The 27,683-nt window shown below is 47.4% G+C and overlaps 1 long non-coding RNA gene across 13 annotated transcripts; it reads right to left on the bottom strand.

Moving 5' to 3' along the window:
* Positions 1-86: 86 nt before the first annotated feature.
* LOC123072721 (uncharacterized) lies at positions 87-27,603 on the bottom strand. Of its 13 annotated transcripts, none has more exons than XR_006435338.1 (14): positions 26,495-27,603; positions 25,642-25,834; positions 21,470-21,577; positions 20,498-20,924; positions 20,307-20,409; positions 19,931-20,044; positions 19,760-19,851; positions 18,943-19,026; positions 17,934-18,148; positions 17,067-17,385; positions 15,880-16,170; positions 15,175-15,248; positions 301-413; positions 87-194 (listed from the first exon to the last, which is right to left on the bottom strand). It is a non-coding gene; the product is annotated as an uncharacterized lncRNA (long non-coding RNA). The 13 variants fall into 13 exon arrangements; XR_006435345.1 differs by having other exon boundaries at positions 19,927-20,044; XR_006435336.1 differs by having other exon boundaries at positions 20,180-20,409.
* Between the last annotated feature and the right edge of the window lie 80 nt (positions 27,604-27,683).

A 27,683-nucleotide genomic window follows, 5' to 3' on the forward strand; every position in this document is an offset into this window, starting at 1 on the left:
CAAATAGCAATTGAAAAGTTTACCTTAGAGATAGCACACCATCTACAGCACAAAATTAGACATCTGAATCAACATATCATCAAAGCTTGCCTTCTGGATTCTTAAGAACAGATGCTCAGACACTCGAGGCACCATACCACAGTTCTCATTGTGCGGGTCTAGCAGTAACAATCTAAGAAACCAGGTACTTCGAGCTGACAAATAATCAACATAGTGTCAGCAACAAACCCACTAGCATGAGATTTCTGAAGATGTAAAATGGCCCTAGTAGAATGAATTTTATTCCATCTCGGTTCTCACGGGAGGTAGTGTTCAAGCAAGCCGACGAAGGAGCAAGGAGAAACTTGGATACCACGCAAAGGACCTTGCACCATGGTCACCGCCATGAATGGCGGAACCGCCACCGCCAGTGCCTGAGACGAAAGCGCAGCAGTCAGCAGCATCACAGGTAGCCGTCAGTGGTTGTCACTGTTAGGAATAGCAACTTAGTATTATCTGGAGGCCAAAGCCAACATATATACAAGTACAGGAGGCAGACCAAAGGCCATACAGAAAGCCAAAGGGCATCACAAATATAACTCTAACACCCCCCCCCCCCCCTCCCACAACTCATGGTGGATCCACAACACTTTGTTTGCAGAGGTAAAATCAATGTTGCGCTCTAGGCTGGGCCTTCGTGAAGAAGGCCAGCGCGCACAAAGAAAGCATCAACACCAATATCCTTGGTAAGCTCATGCTTCACGGGTCCCGCGCAATACTGATAGCACCTGTACTATCTGACAAGAGCGTAGTAGGTGTAGTATCAGAAACACCAAAATCCTCGAGTAACCAACGTAACAAAGTCACCTCTGCCGTGAGAAGAGCCATAGCTCACAACTCAGCCTCTGCACTCGAACGGGAAACTGCAGTCTGTTTCTTCGTCTTCAAGGCAATAAGAGAACCACCAAAGAAAGACACAATAAGCATAAAGTGAACGACGATCCGAAGGATAACTAGCCCAGGTAGCATCCGAATAGGCCTAGAGTTGTAATGAGCTGGAACAAGGAAAGAATAGACGACAAGAGATCGTGCCACGAAGATATCGTATAACACGAAGAAGGTGACTATAGTGAACCGAACTGGGAGAAGAAACAAACTGACTCAGGATATGGAGATGATAGGAGATATCCGAACGAGTGACAGGGAGATAAACAAGGCTCCCAACAAGATGACGATAACGGGCCGGATCAGGCAAGGGCTCACCATCAGAAGCACGAAGGTGAACATTAAGCTCCATAGGAGTCTCAACAGTGCACTCATCACTAAGAGTTGCACGAGTAAGAACATCCTGGATATACTTTTCTTGAGAAATAAAAAAGCCAACAAAGGTGGAGGAAACCTCAATCCCAAGAAAGTAACGAAGAGGACCAAGATCAAACATAAGGAACTGCTCACTGAGACGGCCCTTGTCAAAGGCAATGTACTCAAGATCATTGCCAGTGATGATCATGTCATCAACATATAGAAGAAGAGTGCGACCACGAGCGGAAAGGTGGACAAACAGTGCTGGATCATGAGCACTGGGAGAAAAACCAGCTGCAGTCACCACAGAGGCAAAACGCTCAAACCAAGCGCGGGGGGCTTGCTTAAGACCATAGAGAGAGCGACGAAAACGGCAAACCATGCCATTAGGAATAGAATACCTAGGTGGTGGCTACATATAAACCTCCTCACGCAACTCACCATTAAAAAATGCATTCTTAACATCAAGCTCAGACACAAACCAATGGCGAACAGAGGCCACAACGAGGAGTGCGCGAATAGTGGTCATATGGGCCACAGGAGCAAATGTATCATCGTAATCACGACCATGCTCCCGCTGAAAGCCACGAGCCACAAGACGAGCTTTATAACGCTCAAGAGGACCATCAGAGCGAGTCTTAATCTTATAGACCCACTTACAAGTGATGAGACGAACATGGGAACGAAGAGAAACCATATCCCATGTGCTAGTGCACTCAAGTGTAGCAATCTCCTCTGCCATTGCAAGCTGCCATTCAGGATGAACAACAGCATCGCGATTAGAGATAAGCTGAAGTACAACCGAAAGACAATATCGGGAAGGGAAAAAACGGTCAGGAGGAGGACAAGGCCGAGCCCAAAGACCATAAGCCATCTAAGAAGAGGAAGAAGGCACAACAGAAGTAGATGGCACATCAGTTGACGCATCCACAACACGTGAACGACGAGTGTAATGGGCATGATAAGAGGGACGAGTAGGAACCACCAAAGGTGGAGACGGGGAAGATATCGGTGCTGACGGGGAAGGCATCGTTGATGAAGGTGGAGACAAGGAAGGTATCGTGGATGAAGGTGGAGAGCCATGCAACCAGGGAGAAGAAGAAACTATGGGAGAGGATGGTGCCATACCTGCAACATCAAGGGAAGAAGGGGTAGGAATATGGGGTATAGAGGAAGGTGTATCGGGAAACGTGAGAAAAGAGATGTCCTCCATAGAAAAGGTCGAAGAGGATGGATGCGGGTAGCAAGGACGAGACTGATCAAAGGTCACACCCCGAAAAATACGCATCCATCGACCAACAGGATCCCAACACTGATAACTCATCGTTGTATCCAAGAAAGACACACTCAACAGACTGAGTGGTCAGTTTGGTGTATTCACGTGAAGTAAGAATATAGCAAACACAACCAAAGGAATATAAACAAAGCGCTGAATAATCAGGAGAACGATCAGAAAGACACTCGAAAGGAATACCACTCTGCAGAGTGGCAGATGGTTGGATGTTGATGAGATAGGTGGAAGTGGATATAGCCTCAGCCCAAAAGTGAGGCGGAAAAGAGGCAACGATCATCACCGCACGCGCCGTCTCAAGAAGGTGACGGTGCTTGCGTTCAGCCACACCATTTTGAGCATAAGCACCAGGAAAAGAGAACAGGGGAAGAGTACCCTGTTCAACAAGAAATCCTCGAAATGCACGAGATATACTCACTAGCAGAATCTACGCGAAAAACACGAATAGGAGTGGAGACCTGGGTATTAACCATGGCATTTTTTTTGTATATAGATAAAACCTCACTACGAGAAGACATGAAATAGATCCAAGTGTAGTGAGTAAAATTGTCTATAAAGAGAATATAGTAGCGACAACCCCCTTTCGACGCAAAGGGAACCAGGCCCCAAACATCTGAATGAACGAGATCAAAAGGACGCTCGGAAATTGACTCACTGTGCGTATAGCAGAGTGGCAACAGCAATCGGCCGGAGATAGAGCTGCAACGGCCGACACGAGAAATTGGATTGGAAGAGCACGAGTTGCGCGTGCAAGAAAAAACCCTAGGGCTGTAATACCATGTTAGGATAGCAACTTAGTATTATCTGCAGGCCAAAGCCAACATATATACAAGTACACAAGGAAGGCCAAAGGCCAAAATACTAGAAGCCAAAGGGCATCACAAATATAACTCTAACAGTCACAGCTCCGGAGTACGACCACATGAAGTACACGAGCATAGTGGCGTACGCTGCGATGGTCGCCCACAAAGTTGCCCCCATCCGAGGGACTGAGGCGAAGATCTATAGTTGCGGTCGTCTGCTCACTAGGCGTGGCCATCAGGTAGGAGAGGACCCAGGGGAGCGGGCCATGCGATGGCACCTGCCGTTGGTGTGCGGCGCTGCTGATGGGAGTCTTTCCTAGGAAGAGTTTTAGGACAGGACGTCGGCGACGAACGGTGGATCCAGGGCGGCAAGGGATGGACTGACGGGCGTGAACGCCATTTCTCTCATACTTCGGCGACGGATGGAGGCAATGAACAGAGAAAGGGCGGCAAGGATGGACCTGTGGGGGCGGCAAGCAGCCCTCTCCCCTTTTTCTCCACCACTCTCTCATCGCCACTCTTTCTCTCGTGGAAGAACAACGAAGGGGCGAGACTCTTCAGTGACTTCAGCGGTAATTATTCAGGGGAGTAAAAAAATCTGAAGGAAAAGGAGGCCAACACGTGCCAACTCACAAAGGAATAACATCTAGAATTGGGAAAGCTCGGGAGGAGCCCCTGCTTAGCCAATTTAATTCTCTTAGCGAAGAAGGTGTTAACTTGCGGACAACAATCTAATAGATAGTTCAGCAGTCTTCGGTGGCCATTTGGGATATAATTGGCTAGGCATATATATTAGAACACAATCAAAGGAAGCATCTCCATAGATACTCATACACGCCCGCAACAAAGATTGGATGTCTGCATCATCTCACTATATGTACATGGAATACAAAAGTTGCTTTCGTAGTGTAAATTTGTAACACATGATTGCGCTAGAAAGGTACTACCTCTGTCTCATAATATAATACGTTCTATGCAGCAAAACCTACGCAATATAAACACAAGATTTAGACAGTTAACTACATACAACAACAACAAAGCCTTTAGTCCCAAACAAGTTAGGATAGGCTAGGGGTGAAACCCATAAGATCTCGCAAGTAACTCATGGATAGCAAGCTTCCACACACTCCTATCCGTGGCTAGTTCTTCGCCTCCTCGGTGATACTTCAGTCCTTCAAATCTTGCTTTACGGACATTATCAGCACGCTTTAGCCGCCCGCTATGCACTAGAGCTTGTGGAGGTCTGTGTTGAATATGTCCAAACCATCTTAGACAATTTTGGACAAGCTTCTCTTCAATCGGTATGATCCCAACTCTATCTCGTATATCATCATTCCGGACCCAATCCTTCCTTGTGTGGTCACACATCCATCTCAACATGCGCATCTCCGCCAGACCTAACTATTGAACATGTCGTCTTTTAGTCGGCCAACACTCAGCGCCATTCAACATTACAGGTCGAGTCGTCGTCCTATAGAACCTGCCTTTTAGCTTTTGTGACACTCTTGTTACAGGGAACTCCAGAAGCTTGGCGCCACTTCATCCATCCGACTTTAATTCGGTGGTTCACATCTTCATCAATATCCCCATCCTTCTGCAGCATTGACCCCAAATATCAAAAGGTGTCCTTGTGGGCCACCACCTGCCCATCAAGGCTAACCTCCTCCTCGTGCCTAGTAGTACCGAAACTGCACCTTATGTACTTGATTTTAATCCTACTAAGTCTAAAACCTTTCGATTCCAAGGTTTGTCTTCATAGCTCTAACTTCCTATTGACCCCGTCCAACTATCATCGACTAGCACCACATCATCCGCAAAGCGCATACACCATGGGATATCTCCTTGTATATCCCTTGTGACCTCATCCATCACCAAAGCAAAAAAGATAAGAGCTCAAAGCTAACCCTTGGTGCAGTCCTATTTTAGTCGGGAAGTCATCAATGTCGCCATCACTTGTTCAAACACTTGTCACAACATTATCGTACATGTCCTTATGACGGTAATGTCCTTTGTTGGGACTTTGTGTTTCTCCAAGGCCCACCACATGACATTCCGCGATATCTTATCGTAGGCCTTCTTCAAGTCAATGAACACCATATGCATGTCCTTCTTTTGCTCCCTGTATCTCTCCATAAGTTGTCGTACCAAGAAAATGGATTCCATGGTCGACCTCCCAGGCATGAAACCTAATTGATTTTTGGTCACTTTTGTCACTCTTCTTAAGCGGTGCACAATGAGTCTCTCCCATAACTTCACTATATGGCTCATCAACTTAATTCCACAGTAGTTAGTACAACTCTGAACATCCCCTTGTTCTTTAAGATTGGTACTAATAGACTCCGTCTTCATTCTTCTGGCATCTTGTTTGCCCGAAAATGCGATTGGAAAGCTTAGTTAGCCATACTACCGCTATGTCTCCGAGGCCTCTCCACACCTCAATGGGGATACAATCAAGGCCCATCGCCTTGTCTCCTTTCATCCTTTTAAAGCCTCCTCGACCTCAGACTCCTAGATTCGCCACATAAAACGCCTACTGGTATCATCAAAGGAGTCATCCAATTCAATATTAGAGCTCTCATTCTCCCCATTGAACAACTTGTCGAAGTACTCCTGCCATATATGCTTAGTCTCCTCGTCCTTCACCAGGAGTTGGTCTGCTCCATTCTTGATGCATTTGACTTGGTCGACATCCTTCGTCTTCCTCTCTCGGATCTTGGCCATCTTCTAGATGCCCCTTTCGCTTTCCTTCGTGTCTACCCGTTGGTAGAGGTCCTCATACACTTGGCCCCTTGCTTCACTCTCATAGGTTGCTTTGCGGCCTTCTGTGCCATCTTGTATTTCTTCTCCTTAATAGCCTTCTGGACATCATCATTTCACCACGAGGTACTTTTAGCTTCGCTTCTACTTCCTCTGGGCACTCCAAACTCCTCCAAGGCCACCTTACAAATGCAAGTCACCATCTTCATTCACATATTGTCTACATCACCTCCTTCCTCCCAAGGGCCATCCTTAATGACCCTCTCCTTGAACGCCTGAGCTACCTCCTCCTTGAGCTTCCACCACTTCGTTCTAGTTTTGGAACACTTATCCCGCTGGACACAAATACGAAAGCAGAAGTCGGCCACAAGTTTATGCTGAGGGGCAACACTCTCCAGGTATCACCTTACAATCTAGGCACACCCACCTATCTTCTCTGCTCGAGAGGATGAAATCAATCTGGCTAGAGTGTTGACGACTACTAAAAGTCACCAGATGTGATTCTCTCTTTTTAAAGAGGGTGTTAGCTACGATCATGTCATAGGCTAGAGCAGAGATTAAGACATCTTCTTCTTCTTGATTCCTGATGCCATAGCAAAAGCCCCCATGCACCCCTTCAAAATCAGTGTTAGATGTACCCACGACCCAAAAGACAGTTGATTGCATAAAATGAAAAAAAATGAAGCCACCAAGCTGCTGGTATTTTTGCAAAATACCACAAGCGTGGGAAACTTTGTCAGCGCTACTGGTGATTTCACATTAGTGTCACTGGAAGACACACCAACGACACTAGTAAGTGGGACCCAGCTACCTGCGAAGCCAAGAGTTAAGAGCGGCGTCTGAAAAAATCCTTCGCCAATGGTACTTCCTTTTCTAGTGGCGCCAATCTGTAATGGTCATGCCACAAGCAACATTATCCGCTTATGCCATGTGGGCCCCTAAATCTAGCGGTGTTGACTTTGGTCCAACACCACTAGTGGTTCACTTACTAGTGGTGTGGGTTATTTCTGACTATTTTGACCTTCTCCACTAGGTATATTGGAACCCACATGTCATGTGCGCCTCTGCGTATGTCTTATTAGTGGCGTTGATTCGTCTGCAGCCGTCGAAAGTGGTTTTTGTAATAGGGGCGCCGTTGTTGTTGCCAATGCCAATAATGTGTATGGGGGCCAATAATAAAGCTCACCTCACTGTAGGCATGTGCGCCTTTCTTGTTCCTCTCCTCACTCTCTTCCTCTCGAAAACTCCATTATATGCTGGTTGTAATCCCAAGCACACCAAGTTGAACGTCACGCTCAAGCTTCTAGACATCAAGGCAAAACACAAAAGAACGGACTCAAGCATGGATGCTACAATGGAGTATCTACATGAAGTTCTTCCAGACAGGAACACATTACCTACTACTATTGATGAGTCAAAGAAGGTCGTGGGCCCTCTTGATTTGCTGCATGTAAGATACCACGCCTGCATCAATGACTGTATCATTTAGCGGAACGAGTGCGAAGACCAAACAGAGTGTCCAGCGAGGAAAGCAAACTCCTCATAAGGTTGTTTTGTACTTTCCTATCATTCCTCGTTTGCAGCCTCTATGTGCCAACAAGAAAGACGCGGAGCACTTGCGTTGGCATAAAGATAGGAAGGTGGCGGGTGAAGACAATGACCTGCTGAGGCACACTGCATATGGTTGCCAGCGGAAAGCACTCGACTATTGATACCCATGATTCACATTAGAAGCAAGGAACATCAACAAGGAACATCGTACTGGGTGAGAGTACGGACGGAATTAATCCTTTCAGCAACCAAAGCAACACACACAACACCTTGCATGTCTTTGTATGGTTCTACAACCTACTACCTTGGCTCTGCATGAAGCGAAAGTATGTACATATGGTTATGATAATTCAAGGGCCGACACAACAGGGAAATGGTATTAATTTGTATCTCAAGCTACTGAAGGAGGAGCTACTCACATTATGGGTTGTGAAAGGGGTCAAAACTTGGGACGCTAGCAAAGGAAAATATTTCCATATGAGAGTAACGTTGCTTACAATGATGCATGACTATCTCGTTTATAGACATGCCTTCGGCCAGGTGTGCCACGAACATTGCAGACGTGTTAAGTGTATGGATGATACGTCCTATGTCCAACTAAAGCAGAAAACAGGCGGCTCTAAGGAAATCGTGTTCATGGAGCATCGGAGATGGCTTTAAAGAGGAAGACGAGTGGGTAAGTCATAGAGATTTGTTCAACGGTACAAAAGAGACTGCCAAAGGCCACGTAAGAGGAGCAGAAAAGAAATCCGCTAGTTGTTGAACAGTTGGAAATAGTGTCGTGCGAACGAAAAGACCAAGCAAAAGGCCCTCAATCCGTTGTTAAAAAGTACGAAAAAGGAAGTTTGTTTTGGGGGACTTGCCTTACTGACAACTTTTCGATACACCTCATAGTCTTGATGTCATACATTTCACGAAAAATGTCTGCTGAGTTTGGTTGGTACCCTGTTCAACATGCCAAAAAAGACAAAAGATTGTCCAAAGTCAAGGCAAGACTTGAAAGACCACAATATAAGGAATGAGTTGACTCAAACGGCCGGAAAGACATGGCTGAGGGCAGAACTTCAAAAACTGATGATCATTGTCCCCGCGCTTGATTCACTCGAAGAGGCTCTTTTGGACAATCGGTGGATTCAGGACATTGTTGGCGACCTCACGATCGCACGTCTGGCTGAGGTCTTAGACATTTGGGAGTTGATCTCGGTTTTGCAGCTGCAACCAGATGTGCAAGATGAACATCACTGCATCCAATTCTCAACTAGTTTGGCCTATAAGGCCTTATTCCATGGGGCTATTTATTTTGAGCCATGGAAGCAGCTTATTATTGGGATGTCTTGAGCGGCAAAAAAGTTATGTTCAAATACCAGGAATGTCCAATGCTGGAGGCATATGCATCACATCCGATGGATCTGCTCAGGTCTCCATTGCTGCTGGATATAGGTTGACTAGCTACAAGAACATGCTTGATGGATTTTCCTGGAGGGCTTCTTTGCTGGGAGCTGATCACGGTGGGTACGCGAAAAAGGAATTCCTGCAAGTGCATCCGTCAGATGAAGATGCAATCCACGTGAACCAGGGTTGATGCAGTGGCATTTGTAAGACCATGTTCTCCTTTCCGCCCTCTCTGTTCCTCCCCCTCCCACTCCTTTTGTTGTTCAGATATGTAATAAATCCGTATCGCAAACTCCCCAGGTCTCTTCTACTTTTACTGTTATTTGTACGGGTTGGATGATGTGAGACAGGGGTGCATGGAAGCTTGCTATCCATGTGCCAGAGCCATGAGTTGGTTGCGAGATATTATGGGTTTCACCTCTAGCCTACCCCAACTTGTTTGGGACTAAAGGCTTTGTTGTTGTTGTTGTTGTTGTTGGATGATGCGAGACATGGTTTATTTTCATAAATATATGAAATGGAACCGGGGATGTTTGATCCCTGATGATCTAATGCAATGATACGGAGGTCTCATGCGTATTCAAGCAAAAAAGTTGGTTATATTTCATCTTTTTTTTTCGAGAAAACGAAAGACCTTTGTGTTTCATTTCATTGAAAAGGCGGGAGTTTGGGTTACAATCCTCCTAGGAGGCAAACATACAATGTAAAAGCGCAAAATCAGTGTACATCCCAGGTTTGGGGGTGAGGGCGCGAAGCCCCGGCGCTGGCCCAGAGGGCTGCCTCCTCCTTGATATTGGTCATAATTGCCGCAATTGAGGGGTCGGGCTTGCCGGTCAGGAGCACCTTGGTGCTGGCTGAGGAAAGAAGAATGGCCAGCCAGTCCAGGAAACGGTCGCCAAATCCATAGTGGCGCGGGACCTCGAAGAGGAACGGCCAGCTGATTGATCGAAGGCCCGTGCCAAGTCAAGCTTTATCAATACGCGAGGGGCCCCAAGCTGATGGAGGAGGCGCGCGAACTGTCGCACTAGGACGAAGTTGTCGTGTAAGCTGCGCCCAAGGATGAACGCGTTCTGGTTCGCGCTGACGAGTGCGTTGAGCTTAGGCGCGAGTCGCAGCGAGAGAACCTTGGCGAAGATCTTGGCGACAAGGTGGATGAGGCTTATGGGCCTGTAATCGGCGAGGCCATGAGCGTCCGCGCGCTTAGGCAGCAACATGAGGAGCGTCTAGTTTATGCACCTATAACCCTAGCCTCGAAGCACGAATAGCTGCTGGAATACGTCAACAAGGTCTTGTTTGACGGTTGGCCAACATGCGCGCAAGAATTCCACCGTGAAGCTGTCTGACCTAGCGCCTTACGCGCGGGCATTCGCTTGACGACCTGCCAGATCTCCTCTGCGTCGAAAGGTGCCTCGAGGTCGTCTAGGTTGATAGGCGTGATGAGGGCGGAGAGGTCCAGAGTGCACTCCCAGGGCACAGCGGTGCCAAGCAAGGCATCGAAGTGCGCGTATGCCGCCGCGGCCATGTCGCTCGGGTCCGTGATCACCTCATACTCGACCACAAGGTTGTGCACCATTTTCTTTTGTCGCCGATAAGTGCACTGCTAGTGGTAGAACGAGGTGTTGGCATCGCCGTCCTTCGGGGTCGCGAGGCGGGCGCGTTGGCGGGCAATGGTGCACTCCAAAGAACCAAGGCCCAGATAAGAGGCCTTGATTTGACGACGCAACCATGAAGGAGATTGCCAACTTGAGGCGCACGTTGTCGACGGTCCGCGAGCTCCAGCTCATGAGCTTGCGCGCAGTGGCCTGCATGCGCATCATGAAGCGCCGGAATGGGTCAGTCTCGTGGACCAAGTTCCATGCTTCCGTGACAACGTCATGGAAGCCGTCAGGGCGGATCCAGAAATCCTCGAAGTGGAAACGTCGATACATCGACGCCACCGGAGAACAATCCAGGTAGAGGGGTTGTGGTCGGAGACGACGGAGGCGAGGCATCGAAGGTGACATGCCCCATGCAGCTCCTCCAGTCTGTGGTGCAGAGTACACGATCGAGGTGGACAAGGGTCAGGGGTGATTACTCGTTCAACCAAGTGTAGCATCTCCCGTTGAGGTATACCTCTTTCAGCGCTAGGTCATTGAGCACGCGTCTGAAGCGACCCATCATGCGGCGGTTGACGTTCGCAATATTCTTGCTCGTCACGCTATATAAGGTTGAAGTCCCCGCAAAGCATCAATGGCCCAGGGCATTCATCGCGGATGTCACGTAGCTCCTGTAGGAAGGCAACCTTGGCGGCGTCATGCTGGGGTCCGTAGACCACGGTGATCCACCACGGCGTGCCGGCACCGGACGGGGTAGAGACCTTAGCAGACAAGGCGTTGGCGGTGAAAAGAGGATCGGTGATGGTCACCTCTCTACTCTTCAAGGCCAGCATGACGAGCTGGTGCGGTGGCGCGGCTAGGCCTCGATCAGGCTGCCCACGATCACTGTGGTGATCGACGCAATTGCAGGATCGATGGGGAGCTCGCGATCGACCAGTGCGGCGATGGCCGAGAGGACAGACATGGGGAGAGGCGTCGCGAAGAGCCCATCGTAAGTTTGCATCTCCGCAGCCGTGATCTTCTGGTCAAGTCCGATGATCCCGAGAGTGCGTAGGATGTGGATTTGAGCGTGTCTTTCTGCCATGGGCGGAGCTGCACTCTTGCATGTCATGGACGAGGCGGATCGCCCACGCCGAGGGGTGAAGTTGGGCGGGCATCGCATTTGCCGCCTCCCCGAGGTCGATAGGGCGGAGTCGATCTGCTTGGTAGCTGCTGCGAGGAAGTCGCCTAGTGTCCAGGTAGTTGTCGTTGTTGCGGCAATTCACGGACAGGAGCGACGCATGGTGACCGGTGGCGAGGCGAAGCGCATGGGGGTTCCCTGTCTTGAGGGGCCTGCAGCCTGGGCCAAGTGGGCCACAGGGCTGTTCATGGGTAGCTGCTGCTCACGCAGGCCATCGGGTGCAGCATGTGCTACATGAGGGGCCGCCAGAGAGGGGCCCGGGGTCTGCTCGGAGGGATCCAGAAGCACTCCGTCTTAGTTGCGCGGCGGGGTTAGCTCCAAAGTTTGAACTTGCAGCGTGTCGTCCCGCGTCGAGGGGATTGGGTCCATGGACTGGTCAGCCTGGGGCATCACCACTGCAGGCGCTAACGGAGGCGAAGCGCCTAGCGCCTCTTTGCCCCGACAAAGGATCAGCCTCGGGCCTGGGGTTGGGCAAATCGGGGACCTCGTTGTCCAGCGACAGGTGGCCCATGGGGCTGTCTGAATCCACAGGGCTGCCAGGATTGACCGGGTGCACTGCGGCTACTGCATGGCCCTGGTCACGCGCGCATGGTGACAGTGGCGGCACATCCAAGAGGGGTTCTCCGCCAAGAGCGGCGGACATCTGGCACCGGGCTGTCCTCTCCAGGACGTGTGGGTTGGCCAGCGAGCAGAGGTACAGCCTTGGCATGGCTGGCAGCCTCTGCGGTGCGCTTTTTCTTTCCACCTCTCCTTCCCCTTCTGGAAAGGCGACGACAACGCCGTGGCCCACCAGCTGTGGGACAAGGTTCCATCGTGCGTCCATGAGCACGTTCGCACGGTGGCGCCGCCTCGACCGTACGACAACGGGAAGCGGGCCAACCAACGCCGATGGCTATTCCATCAGCACGGGTACGGGCACGGTGGTCAATGGCTCTCCAGCCAGCCAAGTCCACAGCCATGCCATCCGCACGGCCGTCGCAGGCGTCGGATGTTCGCCATCGCTTGCGCCTAGCCTCATCCTGGCGTGCTTCGTCGTCGGCGTCGGCACCAGGCACACCATCACTCGGGCCTCCGCCATTGCCGGCAGCGGCCGAGGCAACATGGTCAGTGGCGGTGCCAAGAACCTTGATGGACACGGGGTAGATGAATGTGCGGACGGTCAGCGTCAAAGCGCGGTTGCATGCGGGGACTGTTTCCAAGATTTCCAGGATGACTTCACGACGGATGCTGGCCGGGTCGTGCGTGCCATCAGCCGGAAAACGGTGAGGTCAGCACGCGACCTCGTGCTCAGGTGCAGCCGCTCAATCCAACAGCTGGTGGAGAGATGCCAAGCTTGCGCCGGGAACCCATGCAGCTCCAGCTGGACGGTGTGCTTAAAGAAGCTCACGCCAGCGTGGGCCAGCTTGTTCCATGGGCGGAGCGACAAGGTGAAGCCGGGTCCGTTGATGAAATGATTGCTCGCAAGACGATGCATGGTCCCGTTGATGGAAAAGATGATGAGGAAATCCTCCAGGTGGTGCACGTGGACGAAGAAGTCGCCGGGCTGGAGGTCGAGGGAGGAGTGCAGCACGGCTTTGACCTCACCAGGCGTGATCGCCGGCCTGGCTCCCGTGATGGAGACCACCATCCCGCGGCACAAAACGAGCTCGGCCTCCTTCATCTCGATGGAGCGTGGCATGACCACATGCACTAGAGGGAGGGCTGGGCCGGCACGGCGGAGCCGCGCGCCGCAGCGGGCGGGGGCGGGGCTAGGAGGCGCTGCGGCTCCCGCGGCGCGGCGGCCAGGGGGTGACGGCGCGAGGGGGCGCACGGAGCACACCGCGGCAGCACTTGTGGCAGTCGCGAGAGCCATGGCCGGGGCAGAGGCAGCGCCGACAATGCATGTCGTTCGTGCAGTCCCTCACGGGGTGACCGGGGTCGAGGCAGTGGGAACAGAAGCCGGCGCTCTCCTCCGGCGACGGGCTGCGGCTGCGCTGCGGGGGCTGGGCGCGGGCGGCGGTTTCTGCGACGTGGGAGCTGAAAGCCATCTGCGCCGACCTCCGCGCCGTCATGGACGCGGTGGACCTTAGAGCAAGGTCCCAGTCGGGTGGCGTCCGCAGCGCGTCGGGGAGCCGTGGTAGGGCCGTGCGCCACCGGTGGCTGGCGTGGTGCAGGGCCCAGCGGTGCCGGAGGGCTATGGGTGGCCTCGCCGTAGGACCGGGCGGAGGGCTCGCCTTCGGATTGCATCCAGCGGCGCGTGCTAGCGGGGTTGAGCTCGAGGTCACCGGAGCTACCAGACGGGGACGCCAAGGGACGGGGTGGGGCTGGTAGGGGAGGGCTACCGACAGGAGCTCGTTGGCGGCGGGGCGGGTGGGGCTAGGCTAGGCTAGGAGGGTGGAGGGGAGCGGGAGGGTAGGGAGTCTTTCAAACTTGCTTTGTCATGCACGTTGTTTCTCTAACTGTAGTTTTTTTTCTCTTGCCCTACACACCCATGGATCGATGTTGCGACATCAACATCCCACAGCTCAGGTAGTGCTTTGAGGTCAGATGGGGGTGGGGGGGATTTGGACACCGAGGATTCAAGGTTTTCAGTGGTGACAGAGTCGAACATGGTGGCTGTTGGTGGTGGGTGGACGAGGAAGGTCCTCTCTGATACCAAGACGTTGCATGTGTGGAGTTGGAGGTGGGAATGGTCACACAAACCTAGCAAATTGTAGGGACGCTGTTGGCTCTGAACTCCCAGTCTGGGACAATTCTCTCTATTTCTTGATTGATAACCCTAATCCAACCTATCCTCCCTTTACTATAGATCAGAATGATCACATAAGTGGAGACCAAACCAAATCTTGGAAAGAGTACAGACAACTTCCTAATAGAGATATATTTCCTAGGGATAAACTAGGACTTATTGGCCACCAAGGTTTGGCCATGTGCCTGCCTAAGGCACAGCTGTTGGTGTGGTTACGGACTGTGCTGCAGATTTGGGCCTGCAGCTATAGTGCTGCCCCTGATACCTGTCCGTAACAGGATGATTCCTCTTATTACCGATTATGCCGCATATTTGCAGAAAGCAATAAGGCAGCTCTACCAAAATGGTTTGTCCAACTAATAATCTAATTATAAATCATGAAAATTTTATGATAAAAAGGCAGGCAATGATACTGAATAAAATAATACATTCACCGAAGAAAATTGCAAAATGTTCTCTTCGATTCATTGAAGGATGCTAAGTAGTTTCCAGTTCACATAAACTCTAGTTCCTAAAAGCATTTACTAGGTTCCATTGCAAACAATGAGTTCATGTTGTCATAATCACTAGGTCATTACGCAAAATAAAAATGTTACCAGCTCATGCACGAGATCAGGCTGCTCTTCAAACTGTCTTGGCAAGTTCCTTCTCATAGCATCTTCTAGCTTCACTGCATTTTCACCAGGAACACCATATCATACTTTTTGTTCACCAAAATGCATGTAATTCAGAGAACAAAGAATCTGCATGTGAATTAAGGCATCAGAGGACAGGGGGAAACGACCCTGAGCCACATGGGCCATATTTAATTAGCGCAACACGCTGGGGTGCAAGTTGGTGGCGTGACAAAGACCAGGTGACACTACTTTTAATATGTGTGTATCATCACGGGCAACAAGTTTCCCTTTTTAGCTGTGGCTTGGCCGATCCATCCAGCACCCAGCCACTTGCTAGACGGGTCTTAAACCCGAAATTAAATGGCCCTTAGAGAATGATGGTGTAAATTCAAGAGATAAGTTCTATTGAGTTCCAAATCCCAAACAAGACTTACTTTGCACATACAGGAGTAATGAAAATTGCTTTATGTGTGTAATATGACTGTCTAAGCGGAATTGCAATGTCACGTTAAATTGTGGGTTCAGTTAGTTCGACAACTTATTTGAAAATTCATACAAAGCCTACAGAATGCAAACCTCAGTGGGAATCACACATTTCACCACACAATGGTGCAGTCCTGGCACCGACAATGGTCTCAAGAAAGGAACGATTGGAATATTGGATACAGTACTATTCAGACTAACCTTTCTCCGAAGGTGGAGCACCGTTAACATTGATATTAGAGGTCGTCAAGTTCCCGGCATCATCTTTATTGGTTGTACCCTTACCGATTCTTCATTTGGTGCCCGTATTAGGAACATCACCCGGAGGGTAGCAAGGCACATCCATGTTTTTGAGCGTGCTAGGACCATCCAGAGCACCTTCTCCATAATACGAAACCCGAGGTGAAAACAAAGGCATAATGATGTGGATATTTGTGACCATTATATACGTCAGTACTTGCAGTCTTGCGCATAGATTATTTCATTATTGGCCTGAAAGGAAACAAATGTTTAGATAAGTACACAGGACATCGATGAACATACCATGACAGGGACATTAGATTCTCGAAATGCCATTAGATAAGTACACAAACAATGAACATAGGAAAACAGTTAGTGCCTAATCCTAACCTTCTTGCCAACAACCAGCACAATATCAGCCACTCCCAATAATTTACAATGGGCAACTGATACTGTTTGTATAGATATACATATACTACAGTAATTGCATGTTGGTTGATCAGCCAACTAAAAATTTAAGTCTGATTTTGAAGAATGTCAAGCCAAATAGCATCCGGGATGACATGAACACTTTTGAAGAATGTCAAAATCATGTCAGCAAAATGTAATATCTAAACAAAAAACATCCACCTACATCAATACTTAAAGAGACAATCAACTAAAATAGAACTATGTAGAACTTAGAAGCATGCTATCAACCTATAGTACGCTATAAACATGACAGTGTCAGAACCATATCTCAGTTGCCTTATATTGTCTGGAACTGACTGTTCTTTTTTATTAGCAACAACATAATCATGCAAGATGTTACTAATAACTGCTGATGACCACAGACTAACTAGACACTCCCAACAGCTACATACATCATCCGTATTAAGAAGAAATATTAGTAAGTAACGGTTGGATTGTCAAATAAGCACATCGAATCAGCCTAGCAAGAAGTAGAGCATATGATGGCATTAACATTCTGCAAGGATTTTCCTCAAAAGAAAATATTTGGCAAGGATTAGAGCAAACACTTTGAAGGGGGGTCAGGTTCAAAATGTAAACCAGTCACACTACCACTAAAACCATGATAAACTTTGAAGGGGGGTCAGGTTCGGCACATGGAGGCAAATAATCAAAGAGGGCAATAGGGGACAACTCACCAGAGCAGAGCCAACAGGATAATGAGTACTTCCAGCTTCATGCAGCACCATCGTGAGTAGAACTGTTGCCTTCCCCAAACTGGATAAAAATGAGGTTGTTGTGTAAAGCGGTTTTCTGCTTGAACAAAGGATTTTGGAGAACCTTATGGCATGAGTCTTGTCTTAGTCATATGTCCTGTAGACTTTGTCAAAAAAATATGCCCTGTAGAAGATTCCGAGGAGCTACTTCAAGAGGCATTGCTTTATACTTAATCACCAGAGCAAAATATAAATTTCTGAGGAGCAATTTGTTGGCTGGAACAAAGGCTCCCAAACATATCTGTAAAGGGAAAACTCATGTAGGTCCGTGAGAGGCTAAAAGGGATCAGGGGAGTATAGGAGCATACAAATTGAACTGTAGTTAAAATAAATAAAAAGGCTCACAAGTTTGATAGAGGGCGATCTGAAGAAAATACTTTCTCTATCCTTAGAAGAATAAAGCACAACCCTTTTGCCGTTTGTTCAAAATAAAATCTATTTTTGGAATGGAAAAGAGAGAGAAAAGCATAAAGGTAATAAGGAAAACAATTTATTATTCAGTGAAAATGGCGTATTTTTGGAACAGAGAAGGAGCAAGAACACTAAATGTGCACGACCATGAAAATCTGTGGTCTACCTTTAGAAAACAATACCAAAATCGCAAGTTTATGAACAAAGATTTCTTTCTTTGGTGCAAAAGAAGGGCACAGCAAAATCATATGAAACGCAGAGATAGATTAATACTGCTCCAATGTGCACTATCTAAATAAGCACTCTCGTTACAGACTGAATCAAGGTAAAAAAAAAGGAGAAAGAGAAAGGTAAGGTGATGTACATGAATGGCCTCACCTACATGTTTTTCGATAGACCTTAACAGCTTGTGTACTTTCAACAGCACGACTGACCATCTTCATTAACTCTCACATCCAGCATACACTCAAACTGACAATATTGATTATTGGTTTAGTTTGCGGAAAGGAGAACCAACAGGGATAAGTCACATGCCCCATAAATCATTTAGCGGCTCTTTTTCTCTTTTTCTTGCGTTTCTTTCATCAATCAATCTGCAAAACAAAACATAAAAACCAATGTTCACCCTGCCATGGTACCTTCCATGCTGCTAACCAAACATCAATCGCCATGCAAAATAACCATCCAGTACTATAATCAACATTAATGTTTGGAAGAGGTAAAGTACAACTAAGCGTTCCAGTTGATTAGAGTTACAGTGAGTGATACTTGGATTGCCCATTGGCCTGTAGGTGCCACTTAGCCAACGTCCTTCTTGTAAATTTAATCATGTAAGGTGCTTCAAGAGGCATAAAATCAGCAATCCTATTCTTGTGAAATTCGTATACTCCCCCATAATGAATAACTGCATGGTGAACTAACACCACTTATTTTAACTACAAAAGTCAGAATGAACACAAAACTGAAGAAAAAAATCATCGCTGACCTTGTAGAGCTAAACTTAGGTTTAAACGGCCACGCAGGAGATGGTGACTAATGCACGCCTTAAAAATTGTTTAAAACTAACCAACAGAGCAAACTATAATAGGAGTATGTGGTGGAAAAAGCTGAATATATCGTTATCATTAACACATTTTGATACACCAACTACAGCACCATATATATACAACGGCTAGCTGAAGCAGTAAAAATCCTTCAAACGGTAACTGTTAATATATTCTTCTTTAACAGAGTATTATATATGGAATAAGAGGTTCAGCTATATGTGTATCAAATGATGTAAGGCACAATATACACTGAAAGAAACTTCACACGCTTGAAGGTATACATTGTATCTACCATTAAATAGAGGAGAGGGCCATAAAGAAACACAATAAAGGCCACTTACCTGCTTCTTCTCCCGCCTTGCGTTGGTATATACAGATGAAAGACTCCAATAATGACGAGTTCCTAGTTGAACTGAAAAGCATCACTGCTAGGAGAGAGCAAAACAGTAAGCTCTATAGTAGTTTGAAATGATCAAAATCAGTCAGAGCAAAACAAACAAATCTGCAGGTACTTATGTACAAATTTGAGTATTTCATGTGCGCATGGATAGTGAAAACAGTTTGCAACACATGACATGCTGCAAATTTCCTAATTAACCTAATTTTGCTGTAACATGAGAACGATCTGCTAAAGAGACAGAAAAATATTAATGTCTGATTGAAAGAATAGAAGCTACAAGCACCCGATATGAACAAGTGCAGCCCCTCTAAACCTTCTTCAGAAGGTTGTATCATCTGATCAACAAAAGCTTCAACAGCACAGCTTACTCGTAGATGCGGTGGACTATCATAAATAGCACAAAACTGAATCCTTACACTTATATGTTATCCAAAATTTTCATTTTGGTTCACACTGCATTTAGACTTTTAGAGGCTGCTTTTCAGTTAGAAAGCGTTCAAGACACAACATTGCAGCCATGACTTTGACAAGAGCATACAAAAAATACTTGACTAAACGCGCATACAGAGCTAACACTTGGGCCAAAGGCATATTTGATCTGTTTGGCTAGAACCAAAATGGAAGCAAGCAAGCAGACAATGATAGTTGAGGCAGGAACAATCAAACAATAATATAAATATGTAGTTCTTATCCAAGAACGTGAACAATAAACGTTCTTAGCACTCCTGAAGCAGAAATCAAAAAGAGAAGGTATTGACCTCAGGCTTACAACATCAACTTGAGTGAACTGTGCCGATGCCAAAGGGGTGATGTAAGGTTAGCAGCAAAGTTGAGGCACAATCTACGATATCTATGATATCCACAATCAAAACCATTAGTTTTCCAAATGAAGTATCTACGGGAGGGCTGGAGGATGGGAACAAACCTACCACATGCCACAGACAACCACTGAATCCTTGCCAAAAAAATAACTGTCGTCAGCATGAGAATTATACTGCCACCTAATGTCCTAAACCCAATCATTCCAGGTTGCACCTGAGCATCTGCAGAACAGTCAAGTAGAAAATATTTTGTTCTCTAGAACGAGCATCCACTAGGATCTTTTAAATTCAGAAAACATCAATAGAATCTAGCAAGTTAAGAGATAAATTAGTACAATCATCAAAACGACTACTCACAAAATGTGACTTCTTCCTTCACGTTTTATGCATCTTTCAATAGTAAAGTGCATCGAGGAAGCTTGTAACATTTTGTGAATCTTCCAAATCTAAAGTATGTTCAAACATAACCAGCAGCAGTGGATACTTATGAATTGGAGAATTTAGGAGGCATCGCCCCCTCCACCATGAACAGGTTGGCTGTTTGGATGTTCCACTTGAGCAAATAGTCATCGATGTGTAGATCACGCCTGAAAGACCCACCACCAGAAATTAACCGAAGTAGAACAGCAAGAAAAAGTAGCAAAAGCATCACAAAAACACATCAAGATAGCTCACATCATGTCCATATAGTCCGCTTCTCAGTTGTTCTGCACCATTCTGCTACCAGAACAAACCTGGGAAAACAAAGAGAAATCAGCGCAGGAGCCAAGCGAATCGAGCAGGAAGAGACATGGTCAGAGACTTAGCGATCTCATTGCTCTGCTGGTTGTTGTCTCCTCCCTTGCCGCCATGGCCACCCTTCTTGTTGCTGTTGCCGAGGAAGTCGAGTTGGACACCTGCCATGCTCCTAACCGCTGTCCCTGAGCCCTCACAAGGAGAGTTCCAAGCCTCACACCTCCTTCCTCCCACTCTGCACATCACCCTCAGCTACCAAGCTCGTCCCCCAGCTGTGATTATTTCAAGATGATATCGACATGCTATTTCTCTCACATGGAACAGATGTTACATGTTCAGAATTCAATCAGTCTCACTAATCTTTCAGCTACAAAGGCAGAAAAAACAATGCATGATCAATACATCAAAAAAACTGGAACAATAATGCTTGTAGTGCTAAAAAACTGAGAAAGTAACAATCGAGGACAAAAGAACAGCTATTTGTAACAACGGCAAGCTTGACAGAAGCAAAACGACTACATTCTGAAACTATATCTTTTGAACCAAATTACAAAGGAATAAAATAATCTAACAGAACATAAACATCATGTACCTTAGGAACCAATTTTTAGAATCCTGGTCTATTAGCATGCCTAGCTGCCATTAAGAATATAAGCAAAACAGGGAAACGACAAAATATAAGGAAAAGACATGTAGAACTGTTTATAGCTTGTACGCATCTTCTATAGTGATACTGAACCCCTTCTCGTCTATCAGCATGATGTTTGTGTTCTGATGCACTCTATTTACAGCTTGTACAGAAAGGGGTTCAGTATCACTATCAAAATTGCAAAAATGCGAACTATAAATTCAACCAACAAACTATCAGGAACAGGGCAAGGAGGGATGCTGTTTCTGAAACAATATTTTTACCTGCTCTAAGGAAGGACTCTCCGGTGAATTCTGACCAGACTGATTTGCTTCCAATTGCCTCTCTTGTGATACAGCACTTCTTTGAGCTGAATAGAAAAACTCACCGGCCTGAAAGTTGAAAAGAAATTTAGAAGAAACGTTACCATATATGGCGAGCATGGGAAAGTTGGGTTCAATTTTGCATGATTGTATTGCCAGCCCCCATCCCAACATCCACACACATATATGGTTCAGCTAACAGTTTATCTCTCAAGCCTCCCGTGTGATACATGTCAAACATTGTTTCTCAGCATGGCAAAAAAGATACTACTGCCCATTCAATAACTGGTCTTGAGATCTTACTACTTTTAACACACAAATCAAAAGTGATTAGCATAAAACATTTATGACATGTTTAACCCCACAAGATATAAGTTGCACATGATACTAGACAGCAAATGTACGCCACACGATAGCTTTAGTTCTCCAAATTCACAATGACATCTGTGCGCCCCCTACCAGATCCTTCACCTTAACCAGTCAAACAGCACGCAGCAGGCAGATCCTCCACCAAAACCACGCAAATAGCTAAAATCGATGGCAGGAGAATATGGAGGACTCACGTCTTTGAACTGGATGAGGCCCAGATCACCGAGGTGGGAGACGGCGAGGTGCACGGACCCAGTGGGGATGACCTGCAGAAGCTGCAACGCCTACGACCGCATCAGATCCATTGAGGAGCAGCAGCCCCCTCCGCTGCGCGCCATGGTGCCCGGGATGGGCGAAGGCTCCTCCTCTCCGGCGGGCGTCAGGCGAGTATGTCCCTGGTCGGTTTCACGTCGTGCAGATCATGGAAGGGGCAAGAGGAGGACGAGACAGGCTGGACGGCACGGTGCAGGGAAGGCAAACGTGGGGAGGGGAGCGCCGGATTTCTAGAGCAGGGGAGGCAGAGGACGACAGGGAGGGGCGCAGGGTTCGAGGAAGGAAAGGGATTGGTCACTCCATGGGCTAGGGTTTTCACCGCGCTTTCTCACTGTGAAAATATTGACGTGACCGAGGAAGCTACTCAACTCACTGTATAGTGAATAAAAAGGACGTAAAAGGATCCACCAGTCATCTATCCTAGAGGCTGTGCAAACGTGAACGAGAACGGATGGCCAAGGAGACGCCAGGCAGTCAAAATGTACAACAGTAAAAAGATCTACTCAACTCTCTGTACAGTGAATAAAAAGGACGTAAAAGGGTCCACCAGTCATCTACCCCTGGAGGCTGTGCAAACCTGAACAAGAACGGATGGTCAAGGAGATGCCAGACAGTCAAAGTGTACACCAGTAAAAAGATTTAATTAACGGTCCACGATGGTGAAGCGAGCGCAAGTGCCTCCTATGGCAGAGTAGAGCAGCAACCTTTCCTAGTTAGATAAGGCCATCATCCGTTTTAATGACCCAAGGTGCTAACTATGTTCTGTTGAGTTATGTTCTAATAACTAGCTAGTGTTTGCACAAATTATTTAGTACAATTACAATGTACCATACAAATAAATGGCACATTTTACAACTAGCAGCACCAGAGGCATATAACTCCTCTCAAATAGGATAACACCTATTTACTCCGATCATTGCACTTTGATTGAATGCTTATCACAATACACATATCATGCCAAAAGATAACAGGTCCTAACTCTCAAGTATTGCTATCGAACAACATTAACACTAATTTGACGCATTGAACCCTTCAAACGCCAACACACACACAATCAGGCTCGCCCCTGAACAAAAGAAAGATAAACACTGCTTGGCAACCGCCTCGTTGTAGAACATCTAATACTGTTCTAAACTCATCTCCCAAACTACAAAACTCAAAAGCCCAAAGCAACTAAGGATGCGTAGAAACCAAGGCTGGTCCTAAAGAGTACCGAACTAAAAAGAAGTTTCTTCGACAATGCCATCCATACAAATGCTTGAGTGTGCTGCAGAATAGGTGAAGCGTTCAAGAGTAGAGCCCTAACCTGATCTTGAGGTCATGGCTGACGCATTCAAAGGTGTTGACAAAGTCCCTTTCCTTGATAGCATTGGTTCCCTCGTCGGACAGCTGCTTATGTGCCTGATTTACTGGTTTCTCCTCATCTCCCCTTCTCCTCTCAACTTACTAGTCATGCATCGTTACCAACTTCTTGGTTTCAACTTTCTAGGCATATGAACGAAAAACACGTCCCATTATAATATTTTGTACTAGTACATGCATGTTGACTATCAATACCATTAATTTGCCTAACTGTAGTTTAGCATACTCGCCACTGGGTTTAGATAGCTAATAATTTGTAAATCTGAGAACTATTTCATGCTAAGTTGGCTATACATTTATCTGTCTAATTATTTATCGTAGAGGAGGTTTAAGAGACGGTTTATATTTGGATTATGTTCACTAATACATATGAATTTAACCAATGGCTTGATCAGTTGTCTGAGGCATCCCAAACTTCAAGCAAGATTTCGTTTTCCTAGCATATACTGCTGTTTCTCTCCATTCATAGGTCCATGCCACTTGCAACAGAAAATCAGCAACAGTCCTGGTTAAAAAGTGCATCTGGAGCTTTGTGTAACGATAATGTGATCTTTTAGGTTCTTATAGACTACATATGCAACGTGTGTGGAAGTTTACTACTGAATGCTTGTGCAGCAACATGTTTATTCTGCTATGTGCAGCAAACAGCAAAGATACCTTCATCAAAGGAAACTCCCTCGCATTCTTCTTAAGTTGGACAATGGCAAGGCGTTCAATTCGGTTTCTTGGTCGTTTCTTTTGGAGGTAATGCAACACCGTGGTTTGGGGCCTATCTGGTGTCACCTGATCAGTGCCTTACTCTATACTTCATTTACTAGAGTTTTCCTCAATGGGATGCCCAGAGAAGAAATTCAGCACCAAACGGGCCTTTGGCAGGGCGACCCTCTCTCCCCACTGTTATTGTGTCCTAAATGCTGTCATTCGAAGAGCAAGTGATGCTGGTCTCCTGCAACCACCTGCTCCTCGCCCACACCGGCATCGAGTTTCTCTCTATGCAGATGGTGTGATATTTTTCTTCAGACCGGTTGCCTCAGACATTGATCTTCTTTTGGAGATTCTCCGTGTTTTTGGTATTGCTTCAGGTCTGAAAACTAACATTCAGATGAGCAGTGTCACTCCCATCCAATCCTCTGAGGAAAACATTAATTTGGTGCAGCAGCTAATGCCTTGTGAAATCAAGGAGTTCCCCTTCAAATATCTCGGTGTTCCCCTCTCCTGAAGGAAATTAGCCAAGGCACAACTGGAGCCCTTCATTGACCGTATTGCCGATCTTATAACGGGATGGAAGGCTGATCTCATGAATCAGGAATGGAAGTGGAATATGCCATGACCTCCACAGTGGTCTGTCTTACTATTTCCCTTGACCTACCCCCTTGCACCATCAAAGAGATTTACAAAATTAGGCGGGGCTTCCTTGGAGAGGTAGAAAAGATGCAAATCATGGACATTGCCTGGTTGCATGGCCTAAAGTTTGTCGCCTTAAAGAGCTCGGGGTGCTTGGTATCCATGATCTAAAATCCTTGGGATGGGCGCAGAGAATGTGATGGTTATGGCTGGCGAAGACACAACCGAATAAGTCATGGGCTGCTTTCCCTATACATGTTCATGACTCAGTTAGCCGGTAATCCATAAGCGAAGAGTGGACAAGCGGGCCATGAAAGAGGCTCTTTTGGACAATCGGTGGATGCAGGACATTGTTGGCAAACTCATGGTCGCAGGCCTGGCTGAGTTCTTGCACATTTGGGAGTTGATCTTGGTTGTGCAGCTGCAACCGGATGTGCAAGATGAACACCGCTGCAAATTCATATAGTCCAGACAGTTCTCAACCAGCTACAGGTCAACACCACACCAAATGTGGGTAAAATGAAAGAAGCACATGAACATTGCTCTATGTGGGTAAAATGACTATCTAGGGGATATTGCAATGCCACTTTAAAATTGTGGGTTCAGTTAATTCGACAACTTCTTTGAGAAATCATCCCATACCAGTGAAAATTCATATACAGAATCTAATGAACAATGCAAAGCTCAGTGTAAATCACACAGTTCACCACACAATGGTGCAGTCCTGGCACCGACAATGATCTCAAGAAAGGAACAATTACATACAGTACATTATTCAGACTCACCTTCTCCGAAGGTGGAGCACCATCAACATTGCTATCAGAGGTCGTCAGGTTCCCGGCATCATCTTTGCTGGTTGTACCCTTCGCTGATTCCTCATTTGGTGCCCTCTTAGGAACATCACCAAGAGAATCTTTCGGTAGCAAGGCATATCCATGTTTGTTGAGCGTGCTAGCACCTTCTCCATAACAAGGAGCCCTATGTGAAAACAAAGGTGTAAATTTTCAGTCTACAATTTTAAGGTTATAAATAACATAAGGCCATGAAAGTTTTGTGACACAGCTACAATTGTTCCATCGTCCGTTTTAATGACCCAAGTTGTTCCTTTCTAACAACTGGCCAGTGTTTGCACAAATTATTTAGTACTATTACAAGGTACCATACAAATAAACGGCACATTTTACAACTAGCAACAGCAGAGGCATACAACTCTTCTCAAATAGGATAACATCTATTTACTCCTATAATTGCACTTTGATTGAATGTTCATCAGAATACACGTAGCATGCCAAAAGATGACAGGTCCTAACTCTGAAGTATTGCTAGCGAATGACAATAACACTAATTCGACCCACTGAACCCCCCAAATGCCAACACACACACAATCAGGCTCGCGTCCGAACAAAAGAAAGACAAACACCGCCTGGCAACCACCTCGTCGTAGAACATCTAATACAGCTCTACAATCGTCTCCTAAACTACAAAACTCAAAAGCCCAAAGCAACTGAAAACAAATAGAAACCAAGGCTTGTCCTAAAGAGTACCGAACTAAAGAGAAGTTTCTTTTGACAATGTCATTCATACAGATGTTTGAGTGTGGCTCGGAATAGGTGAGGCGTTCAACAGTAGAGCCCTAACCTGATCTTGAGGTCATGGCTGACGCATTCAAAGGTGTTGACAAAGTCCCCTTCCTTGATAGCATTGGTTCCCTCGTCCAATAGCTGCTTATGTGCCGGTTTACTGGTTTCTCCTCCTCTCCCCCCTTCTCCTCATAACCTGCCTCCTCACTGGGCTTTGAAGCTGGCAAAGTCTGGTGCGCTTGCCTCGGGGTACATGAGTGTGGAAGCTGAGAACTGGAATCAAATTATAAAAGCCATGGACATTTGCACGACTGCTCCGATTGTAGATCGATGTGAAGAGGCCGGCGACCGTGTTAACAAATATGACATTGCTCCCTCAGCAAAGCCCGGCACTTGCACTCTATGTTCTGCATTGAAGAGAGCACCAGTTGGGGCCAAATTGCCCAGGTAGAATCTCACAAGAGCAAGTCGTGCATGTCACTCGCCACTCTTGTCCACAATTTGAGATGCGGATCCAGGTCTTGGACTACTCCCAGCCCACTGTCCTCCGCCTGGTGGGGCGAACAGTCATGCCCCATGATCGACGCACTGTCCTGCCAACGAGCACGCTGGAATGTTCTGTGAATTCCATGGAGAACTCGCCATCGCAGTGCATCTAGGTCAGCTCGACCCAGGCGCCAGTCTCCGATGTGACATGCTCACCGTCGTCAGTGTCTTCCTGGACGGCGAAGAGGAAGGCCAAGCGGAAAGGACCCGCGAGGCAGCCGCGGTGGTCGCACCCGTCCTTGGAGAGGAAGAGGGCGCGGCCGTGGCGGGCCCACCAGGAGCGGCAGTCTGGGGCGGCATGGAAGAAGGGCGAGGCGGTGGTGGGATGAAGCAGGGTTTGCGCTCGTCGGCCCTGTTGTGGAGGAATCCGAGCGCGGGGGGCTGCCCGGTGGATCTCGTGGAGGCGGCGTCGGAAACCCGGGTGCGAGACGGTGTGGCTCCAGGTCTTGCGGACGAGGGGGGCACGGAGGGGGCAGGCTGGGCCGTCGGGCGAGATTCGGAGGAGGATCTCTTAGACGAGCTCGTTGGGGACCGGTGGCGGCGCCGCCGCTGCTGCCATGGTGGTCGCTAGGTCTGGCGTCTGGGTGCGTGTGCGGGGAGAGAGGGTGGAGGGGAATGGTTCGTCTCAACCAGCTCGAGAGATTGGTACCGTGCTGTCAGGCCCGGCCCATAGGCCGGGAAAACGGGGAGGCAGGGGCCCC

This window comes from Triticum aestivum, chromosome 3B (genome assembly GCF_018294505.1).
Source record: "Triticum aestivum cultivar Chinese Spring chromosome 3B, IWGSC CS RefSeq v2.1, whole genome shotgun sequence".
Classification (NCBI taxonomy): Eukaryota; Viridiplantae; Streptophyta; class Magnoliopsida; order Poales; family Poaceae; genus Triticum; species Triticum aestivum.